General features: G+C 41.8%; 1 pseudogene; it reads right to left on the bottom strand.

The window, feature by feature from the left end:
- Nucleotides 1-385: 385 nt before the first annotated feature.
- Nucleotides 386-4,344, bottom strand: LOC101328788 (E3 ubiquitin-protein ligase RNFT1-like; annotated as a pseudogene).
- Nucleotides 4,345-10,084: the final 5,740 nt, after the last annotated feature.

The following is a 10,084-nucleotide window of genomic DNA, read 5'->3' as shown; positions in this document are numbered from 1 at the left end:
GTTGTGGCCTCTCCCGTTGCTGAGCACAGGCTCCGGACGCTCAGGCTCAGCGACAGTGGCTCACGGGCCCAACCACTCCGCGGCATGTGGGATCTTCCCAGACCGGGGCACGAACCTGTGCCCCCTGCATCGGCAGGTGGACTCTCAACCACTGCGCCACCAGGGAAGCCCTAACATTACTTATGTATATTTTAAAATATAGGGTTCTTTCATTTAATCTTTTGTTAATTTGGACTACACACTTAAGTCTTATTATAATACTCTATAACTATTTGGAAACATTTTTCTTAACTTCTGGCCCTGAAATCCATTCTAATGCCTTTATCAATAGTCACTGTAAGCAAATGAAATTAGTATTTTTTGGCCTTAATATGAAGTTCAAAACTTAATATATTTGAAGGTGTGATGAAGTGACACCATCTTTCCATTTGTTTATATGGTCTGAAATCACAGTTCTGCACAGTGGACAGTTTTCTCTCTTCAAAAAATACATGTTGACAGATAAGAATTGGCTTTTGAAATTCAGCTTGACATATTGAACAAATATCGTCCACATCTGAACATTGTCTCTTACTGGCAGCCACTTCGTAACTTGGTAGTGTAAAAAATATTGGCAATTATTAACAAATCGAAGGAGAAAAACCATATGATCATCTCAATAGATGCAGAGAAAGCTTTTGACAAAATTCAGCACCCTTTTATGATAAAAACCCTCCAGAAAGTAGGCATAGACGGAACTAACCTCAACATAATAAAGGCCATATGTGACAAACCCACAGCCAACATCGTCCTCAATGGTGAAAAACTGAAAACATTTCCACTAAGATCAGGAACAAGACAAGGCTGCCCACTCTCACCACTCTTATTCAACATAATTTTGGAAGTTTTAGCCACAGCAATCAGAAAAGAAAGAGAAATAAAAGGAATCCAAATTGGAAAAGAAGAAGTAAAGCTGTCACTGTTTGCAGATGACATGATACTATACACAGAGAATCCTGAAGATGCTACCAGAAAACCACTAGAGCTAATCAATGAATTTGGTAAAGTAGCAGGATACAAAATTAATGCACAGAATTCCCTTGCATTCCCATACACTAATGATGAAAAATCTAAAAGTGAAATTAAGAAAACACTCCTATTTACCACTGCAACAAAAAGAATAAAATACCTAGGAATAAACCTACCTAAGGAGACAAAAGATCTTTCGGCAGAAAATTATAAGACACTGATGAAAGAAATTAAAGATGATACAAATAGATGGAGAGATATACCATGTTCTTGGATTGGAAGAATCAACACTGTGAAAATGACTATACTACAGAGCAATCTACAGATTCAATGCAATCCCTGTCAAATTACCAATGACATTTTTCACAGAACTAGAACAAAAAAATCTCACAATTTGTATGGAAACACAAGAGACCCCAAATAGCCAAAGCAATCTTGAGAAAGGAAAATGGAGCTGGAAGATTCAGGATCCCTGACTTCAGACTATACTACAAAGCTACAGTAATCAAGACAGTATGGTAGTGGCACAAAAACAGAAATAGAGATCAATGGAACAGGATAGAAAGCCCAGAGGTAAACCCACACACATATGGTCACCTTATCTTTGATAAAGGAGGCAAGAATACACAATGGAGAAAAGACAGCCTCTTCAATAAGTGGTGTTGGGAAAACTGGACAGCTACAAGGAAAAGAACGAAATTAGAACACTCCCTAACACCTTACACAAAAGTAAACTCAAAATGGATTAAAGATCTAAATGTAAGGCCAGACACTATAAAACTCTTAGAGGAAAACATAGGCAGAACTCTATGACATAAATCACAGCAAGATCCTTTTTGACCCACCTCCTAGAGATATGGAAGTAAAAACAAAAATAAACAAATGGGACCTAATGAAACTTCAAAGCTTTTGCACAGCAAAGGAATCCATAAACAAGACAAAAAGACAACCCTCAGAATGGGAGAAAATATTTGCAAATGAAGCAACTGACAAAGGGTTAATCTCCAAAATTTACAAGCAGCTCATGCAGCTCAATATCAAAAAAAACAACCCAATCAAAAAATGGGCAGTAGACCTAAATAGACATTTCTCCAAAGAAGACATACAGATGGGCAAGAAGCACATGAAAAGCTGCTCAACATCACTAATTATTAGAGAAATGCAAATCAAAACTACAATGAGGTATCACCTCACACCAGTTAGAATGGGCATCATCAGAAAATCTACAAACAACAAATGCTGGAGAGAGTGTGGAGAAAAGGGAACCCTCTTGCACTGTTGGTGGGAATGTAAATTGATACAGCCACTATGGAGAACAGTATGGAGGTTCCTTAAAAAACTAAAAGTAGAATTACCATATGATCCAGCAATCCCACTCCTGGGCATATACCCAGAGAAAACCGTAATTCAGAAAGACACAAGGGCTTCCCTGGTGGCGCAGTGGGGCCTGCCGATGCAAGGGGACGTGGGTTCGTGCCCCGGTCTGGGAGGATCCCACATGCCGCAGAGCGGCTGGGTCCGTGAGCCATGGCCACTGAACCTGCGCTTCCGGAGCCTGTGCTCCACAACGGGAGAGGCCACAACAGTAAGAGGCCCCTGTACCGCAAAAAAAAAAAAAAAAAAAAAAAGACACATGCACCCCAATGTTCATTGCAGCACTATTTACAATAGTTAGGTCATGTAAGCAACCTAGGTGTCCATGGACAGATGAATGGATAAAGAAGATGTGGCACATATATACAATGGAATATTAGCCATAAAAAAATGAAATTGGGTTATTTGTAGAGACGTGGATGGATCTAAAGACTGTCATACAGAGTGAAATAAGTCAGAAAGAGATAAACAAATATCTTATACTAACACATATATGTGGAACCTAGAAAAATAATACAGATGAACCAGTTTGCAGGGCAGAAATAGAGGCACAGATGTAGAGAACAAACGTATGGACACCAAGGGGGGAAAGTGGCGGGGTGGTGGTGGTGGTGGTGTGATGAATTGAGGGATTGGGATTGACATGTATACACTGATGTGTATAAAATAGATAACTAATAAGAACCTGCTGTATAAAATAATAAAATAAAATTCAAAAGTTAAAAAAAAAATACTGGCAAAACCCTGTCTGAAAGTTTTAGGTGTGCAAAAAATTCTAGAACTTTTAGTGTGAGGTAGAGTAAAGCCAGCAATATCCCAAGAATCCATCTGGTTACATTACCAAACTCCCCATAGCTTATAAGGTAATGAAAGCAAACTGGTATGGGAACAAAAGTTTGGTAATAGTGACATAATTCTTCTAAAATCATATGCCAGTAACCCTTGGATTTAAAAGGCATGATTTATCACAGGATATTGAATATAGTTCCCTGTGCTATACACGGAAAAGAATATTAAAAAAGAATGTCTATATGTGTATAACTGAGTCTCTTTGCTGTACAGCAGAGATGGGCACAACATTGTAAATCAACTATACTTAAATTTTAAAAATTAAAAATATAAAAGAAAAGAAAAGGCATGATGAAAGAAGACACCAGTAAAATAGGCATTTTAAGCCCATGAAGAGGAATTTCAGAATGAAGTCTGTAATTCCAGCAATCGAAGTACTTCCCAGAAGCTCGAATGGGGTCTAGAGCAGACTTTTTAAAAGTTAAGCTATAATAAAGTGACTGAGAATAAAAGGTGTAATATGAAAGAATGGAAGATCCTGCTATGAATACCAGTAACCAAGCACACTGAATCTCTGAGCACCTTTCCCTTAGAAAAACCTGATTTAAAATGCTTTTGGTTGCATGTATAAAAGTTGTAAGTAGCCCAATTCCAAGGGCAACTCCTGTTGTATGCTGTATAACAAGTTTGACACCCAGAATCAAAATAAATAGAACCCCTTGAAGTTTGCAACCCCTTGAAGAGATATCGGAATTGTGAGAAGGAGCTACTACCATGATCTCCAGACTCCGTGTCAGTATCATCAGGCTGCCTTGCTTCATGGTGGAGGTGACTCTGTAGCGACTATGTACACTTTCCTGGGTACAGCTCTGGACACCTGACCTTATATTTCTGGAACTTGGGTTTTCAGCACATTCTTTAGGTATGGAGTTCATCTGGATATGAACATCTCCAGAATCAAAACAGGAGGCTTCTCCTATCAATCTTGTTTGGACACATGGGAGGCTAAGGCATCCTCACTGCCTGCAGCTCCTGAAGGACTGTGCAGTTGGCAACCGTTGGCTTGCATGACCCTTGAATACTTTTCTGTGATCCAGATTTCTTTGCTTCAGGGCTCTGTCTCCTCTCATGACATTGAGTGGACCGAGGCCCAGGTATCGATTGCAGGAACAGCGGGAGATGCTGCCTCGAGGCCTTCAGTCAGGGCCATCACCTTCAAACCCCATGACCAACAACTCCAGCCCTGCTTGACAGCCAAAATAGTTGTCTTTCCAATGTCAGTATAACCCAGTATAAATAACTGTTGAGCTAAAGGAAGTACAGATTTCAAGTACCTTTCCCATCCCTCTCCCTCAGTTTTTGATAAGCAAGGTAGACATAAATAGGGCCCAGACTCCCAGACGCCCAGGAGCAACACAGTTCTCATCCCCTGGCTCTCCATCTGCCCCTGGTGTTATTGAGAGGCCTAACATTTATAGACGAGACTCCTGATTTGCTCACCTTCACTCCCCCTGTATCCTCAGGCATAGACTTGTGGCTGCTACTCCTACCATGGAGGTGGTCCACATGAGGTAGGGCAGGGAGGATGGGCATATATTGCCCTTGGGTCAAAATCTAGATGAAAATTTGCATTCCTCTCACTGACTCTGCATTCCAAGGATTTAATGAGCTGTTTTGAAAGATGCTTGATGAAGTGATATTTTCACATAGATATTTTACTATTTATATAAGGAGAAAAAAAACTGGCCTCTGTGGGCTTCAAGAGGAACATGCTTCAAACGACGGTGGGAGGGCCTAGCTGTCTGGGAAGATACAGGATCTTTAAGCCAGTTGTGATTCTATCTCCAGTCAACAGGGTGAACCACAAGTTTTGTTCTCAGATCACATCTCTGATTACTTTGACAGTGTCACTTCTCCCTCTGAAATCTTCAGTGACTCTGTATGCTGATAGAAATATTCCAATTTCCTTAGCCTTTTATCCAATCTTTCCTTAATTTGAGTCCAACCTGCTTCTCTAGTCTTCTTTTAGCTCACCTCACAAATCTTACACCTCAGGTTCCTTCAAAAACAAAAAATAAATAGACAAAAGAACTTGTCCTTCCCTGAAAACAGGCTCTCCAGCTAGTTCAGCTGCTAATTAATGAGCAGTATGACCCTGGCTAATCATTAACATCTCCAAATCCCAGCAGCCTAGGTTGTAAAATCCGGGGACAAGGCCTGGGCTGATGAATTTGTCACAAGTTGCCCAAGTGGATCTAACACACATCAAAGTTTGTGAACATCTGGGCTTCCCTGGTGGCGCAGGGGTTGAGAGTCCGCCTGCCGATGCAGGGGACACGGGTCCGGGAGGATCCCACGTGCCGTGGAGCGGCTGGGCCCGTGAGCCATGGCCTCTGAGCCTGCGCATCCGGAGCCTGTGTTCCGCCAACGGGAGAGGCCACAACAGTGAGAGACCCGCGTACCGCCAAAAAAAAAAAAAAGTTTGTGAACATCTGGACCTAAAACCTCCTCCACTCTGATTTTCGCATGCATTAACCATGCACTGCAATTCTCTGCCTCTGTGTGTTTGCTTAATAAAGTACCTTTTCCTGAAATGTTTCACTTTCCCTCTAATTAACCCCAGTACACCTGTGTGTACATATACGTACACACACACACACACACACACACACACTCACACACAATTAAGGTCCCTCAGGATGAAGTCCAACACCACCCCCTCCAAAAATTCTTGCCTGCGGGCTAAGCTTGCCTTCCTGTGCTCATTCCTCAAACACCTCTACCACAATCAGTCTTAGTTCTCAGTGGGTTTTGTTTAACGTACCACTGGTGGACTGTAAACTTCCTGAGCATAAATATCCCTTCCTGTTCATTCCTCATATTCCATATTATTCATGGGAATAGCTCATGAGAGTAGGTTGAATTGAGTTAAATTGACATGAATGCATTGAGAGACATCTTAGTGAAGGTGACTTGTTGGAGGGTCTTGGGAAGATTGCTGGTTAGGGTGGAGGTCCTGTGTCTCTCTGGCTGTCGTGAAAACTTGACCAGTCACATTCCCTGTCTCTATCCACACGTGATTGTGGACTCAAAGTAATAAGAAAAGCGCAGCTGTTTTTTGTCAAAATCAGATGATTTTTATATCTGTAATCTTGCAGCCAGAGCGGTTGAGCCGATATATTTAATGACTCACTCTATACAGACGAAAGTTTGTTCTTGAGAAATGAGGAGGGGGAACCATAAATCTTTTCTAAAATAAACAGAGTCGTAATGACTCTTTAATCTGAAGAGTAGAGATCCTGAGCTGGAACGCAGCACCCAAGGACCCGCCAAATTCCGTGGGAGTGAGGAGTGCCCAGATGATAATTGATTGTGGGATCCTTTCCCTTGTGGTCTCTGAGGAACGTTCACAGTATCACCAGATTTTAAAGGTGCTTTGTCAAAGTAACTGCCCCAGCTTCGTGAGAAAGAAAAGCTTGTCATCATCTAAGGCCTTTGGGGGACTTGCTTTCCTAAGCTTGCTTCTAAGCTTTGGGATGCCCACTGGGTCAGCATTTTGCTTGGGGTTGCCTACCCCTCTGTCATATCCGTGCCCCTCCCACCCCAGCAGCCCCATCCACAAGTTCCTGCTTTTCCCCGAGGCATGGGGGAGAGAGGCTCTGTCCTCCGCTTTCCTAGTACTCACTTGTTCCCTAATCCCTGAAATCTGGCCCGCGTCCCCCTCAAGGTCACGAAGCATTGGCTTTCTTTGCTGCCAACCAGGCTCAGCAGTCTCTTTCTGACATCCTGCTTGACTTCTCGAGGGCATGGCAGACTTCTGGACTCCCTTTGCTGCCTTGGCTTCCGACCTGAATCGCCTCTGCTTCTCTTCTCTAACTTTCTCCGATGCCTCTTTCTTGCCTGTCCCTTAAATATTGGCATCCCCACACTTCTTTCTCAGGTCAGCCTCTTTTCTCCCTTACATTCTCCTTCTTTTTTTTTTTTTTAATAGAAATATAGTTGATTTACAATATTGTGTTAGTTTCAGGTGTACAGCATAGTTATTCAGTATTTTTGCAGATTATAGTCCATTAAGGTTACTACAAGATAATGGGTATAATTCCCTGTGCTGTATAGTATATCCTTGTTGCTTATCTATTTCATATATAGTAGTTTGTATCTGTTAATCCCATACCCCTGATTTGTCCCTCCAGCCTTCTCTCCCCCCTTTGGTAACCACAAGTTTGTTTTCTGTATCTGTGAGTCTGTTTCTGTTCTGTATATACATTCATTTGTATTGTTTTTTAGATTCCACATATAAGTGATAACATACAAGTATTTGTCTTTCCCTGTCTGACTTATTTCACTAAGCATAATGCCCTCTAGGTCCATTCACTTTGCTGCAAATGGCAATATTTCATTCCTTTTTATGGCTGAGCAGTATTTCGTGTGTGTGTGTGTGTGTGTGTGTGCATGCACACGCACGCGTGTGTGTCACATCTTCTTAATGGAATCATCTGTTGATGGGCACTTAGGTTGTTTCCATGTTTTGGCTATTGTAAATAGTGCTGCTCTGAACATTGGGGCGCATGTATCTTTTTGAATAAGAGTTATTGCTGGGTCATATGGTAGTTCAATTTTTAGTATTTTAAGGAATCTCTATGCTGTTTTCCATGCACCAATTTGCATTCCCACCAATGGTGTAGGAGGGTTCCCTTTTCCCCAAACACCTCCAATATTTGTTGTTTGTACATTTTTCTGATGATGATGATTCTAACAGGTGTGAGGTGATACCTCACTGTGAGTTTGATTTGCATTTCTCTAATAATTGGCGATGTTGAACATTTTTCATGTGCCTGTTAGCCATTTGTATGTCTTCTTTAGATAAAATATCTATTCAAGATAATGTCATTTATTTTCACAGAACCTCGATGCTAAGGGTTCTCAAACCTCAACCCTCTCCCAAGCTACAGGTTTTTTGTTGTTGTTGTTGTTTGTTTTTTTTTTGGTACGCGGGCCTCTCACCCATGGGGCCCCTCCCGCCGCGGAGCATAGGCTCCAGACGCGCCGGCTCAGCGGCCATGGCTCACGGGCCCAGCCGCTCCGCGGCACGTGGGATCTTCCCGGACCGGGGCACGAACCCGTGTCCCCTGCATCGGCAGGCGGACTCTCAACCACTGCGCCACCAGGGAAGCCCCAGGCTCATTTTTTGAATGCCCTGATGGACATCATTTGGACATTCTATTGGTATTTCACACTGACCATTTCCAAATCGAATGGATTATCTCTGATCCACTCCCACCCACCTGCCCCTCTTCAAATAGTCTCCAGTGCATATTTTCCACTTTCTCTATTTCCTATAGTAGCACCACAGTCATCCCAGTCACCTTGTAGTCTAAACCCTGGAACATGTGTGACTCCCAACCTCTCTTCCATTCCTTTCTCTGACATGTCACTATTTACCAAATTCTTAGAGTTCAGTCCTATAGATTCTGTATCTGAATTGTTTCTAATAAGACTCTTTTCCTTTCCATATCCACAACTATAATTCAAGCTCTCACTATGTTTGTCTCACAGTAGCCTACTAGTGGCGATCCTACTTCAAATGCTGTTCAAGTTAAAAAACCCTTGACACCAAGACTCAGGGGAGCTTCCCTGGTTGGCAACCTTTCACATGTGTTGTCATACATAATTGCTGGGAAATGAAGTGCATCCGCATGCAACTCCACTGGGAGGGGAGAACTGGAAGCTTGTACGTGGTTTCTCCTGGACTTCTTCCCATGAACCTTTCTCTATGCTGATTTTAATCTGTATCCTTTCACTTTAATAAACCATAACTGTGAGCATCTGAGGGTAGTCTTGGGCATCTCCAGTACAACACATCATTCACAGTCTTCAAAACTTTAACATATAAATTGCTAGTGACTACTTCACAACTGGTTACAACCCACCAGCAAGTCCTAACACATGGGTTGTACTTTGTGAGGGGAGAGACTATGTCTTTCTATCTTTTCATCCCCTAATGATTCCATGAACACAAAGCGTCCTTCTTATTTTCATTTTGCCTCCCTTGTAGGTCTGTCTGTAAAAAAAAAAAAAAAAAATGAACTGATTTTAGGGACTTTCAAGAAGTCTGGTCCCTGATTTAGGGATGTCTCCTGATAAATCAGTAAGATGACTTCTGATTATGACTTGGGTTACCGTAAAGCTTGTCACAGGGAGAAAATTCTCTGGAACAGGCCAAAGAAAGTTTTCCTGACCATATGATGGCTATATATTTTATTTAATTAATTTTTTTACATTCTTGAGTCTCATGCAAACTAATGTTTATTTTTATTGATGTGGATAACTCTAATCACCTGATCACCAGGCACTGCCAATAATGAGATTCTGAGTCCTTGAGGGAGGGGTGGACCCTCACATGAAGCCACCTAATTGAGGGCCTGTAATGTGAGGACATGTCTGGCTCCAGTGGGCCCTTCCTTAGACTACAGCACTGCTATTCCCGTCTCTGTTATGTCTCTCAATTTCTGTATAACTCATTTCTCTTTCAGAAATAAGATGTAATCTTGAAACAAGTGAGTTGTGCTTCGTGGTTCTGGTCTCCACATTCAGATGACGCTGAAAGAATTGTACTTATTTATTCAACAAATCTGGTTTACCCCAGATCTCTACAGCTGGATAAAAAGACAATATGAGAGTTTTTCCTTGTAATACTGTGCCTGGCCAACTATTCGCCTGGTACTAGAAAATTGATCTTTTTCTAACTCTAGCAATTCTGTGTCTTCTAGGGATTGCTTCTCAAACTTTAATGTGCATATGAGTCACTTGGAGATCTTTGTTAAAATTCAGGTTCTGATTCAGCAGGTTTGGGCTGGCGCATGAGATTTTGCATTTTTAAAAGTCCTCAAGTGATGCTAGTACTGCTGGTGAA

The sequence above is a fragment of the Tursiops truncatus genome, chromosome 3 (assembly GCF_011762595.2).
Source record: "Tursiops truncatus isolate mTurTru1 chromosome 3, mTurTru1.mat.Y, whole genome shotgun sequence".
NCBI classification, from domain to species: domain Eukaryota; kingdom Metazoa; phylum Chordata; class Mammalia; order Artiodactyla; family Delphinidae; genus Tursiops; species Tursiops truncatus.
Note: the sequence above shows the minus strand (reverse complement) of the source record. Positions and strands in the feature narration are given on the sequence as shown.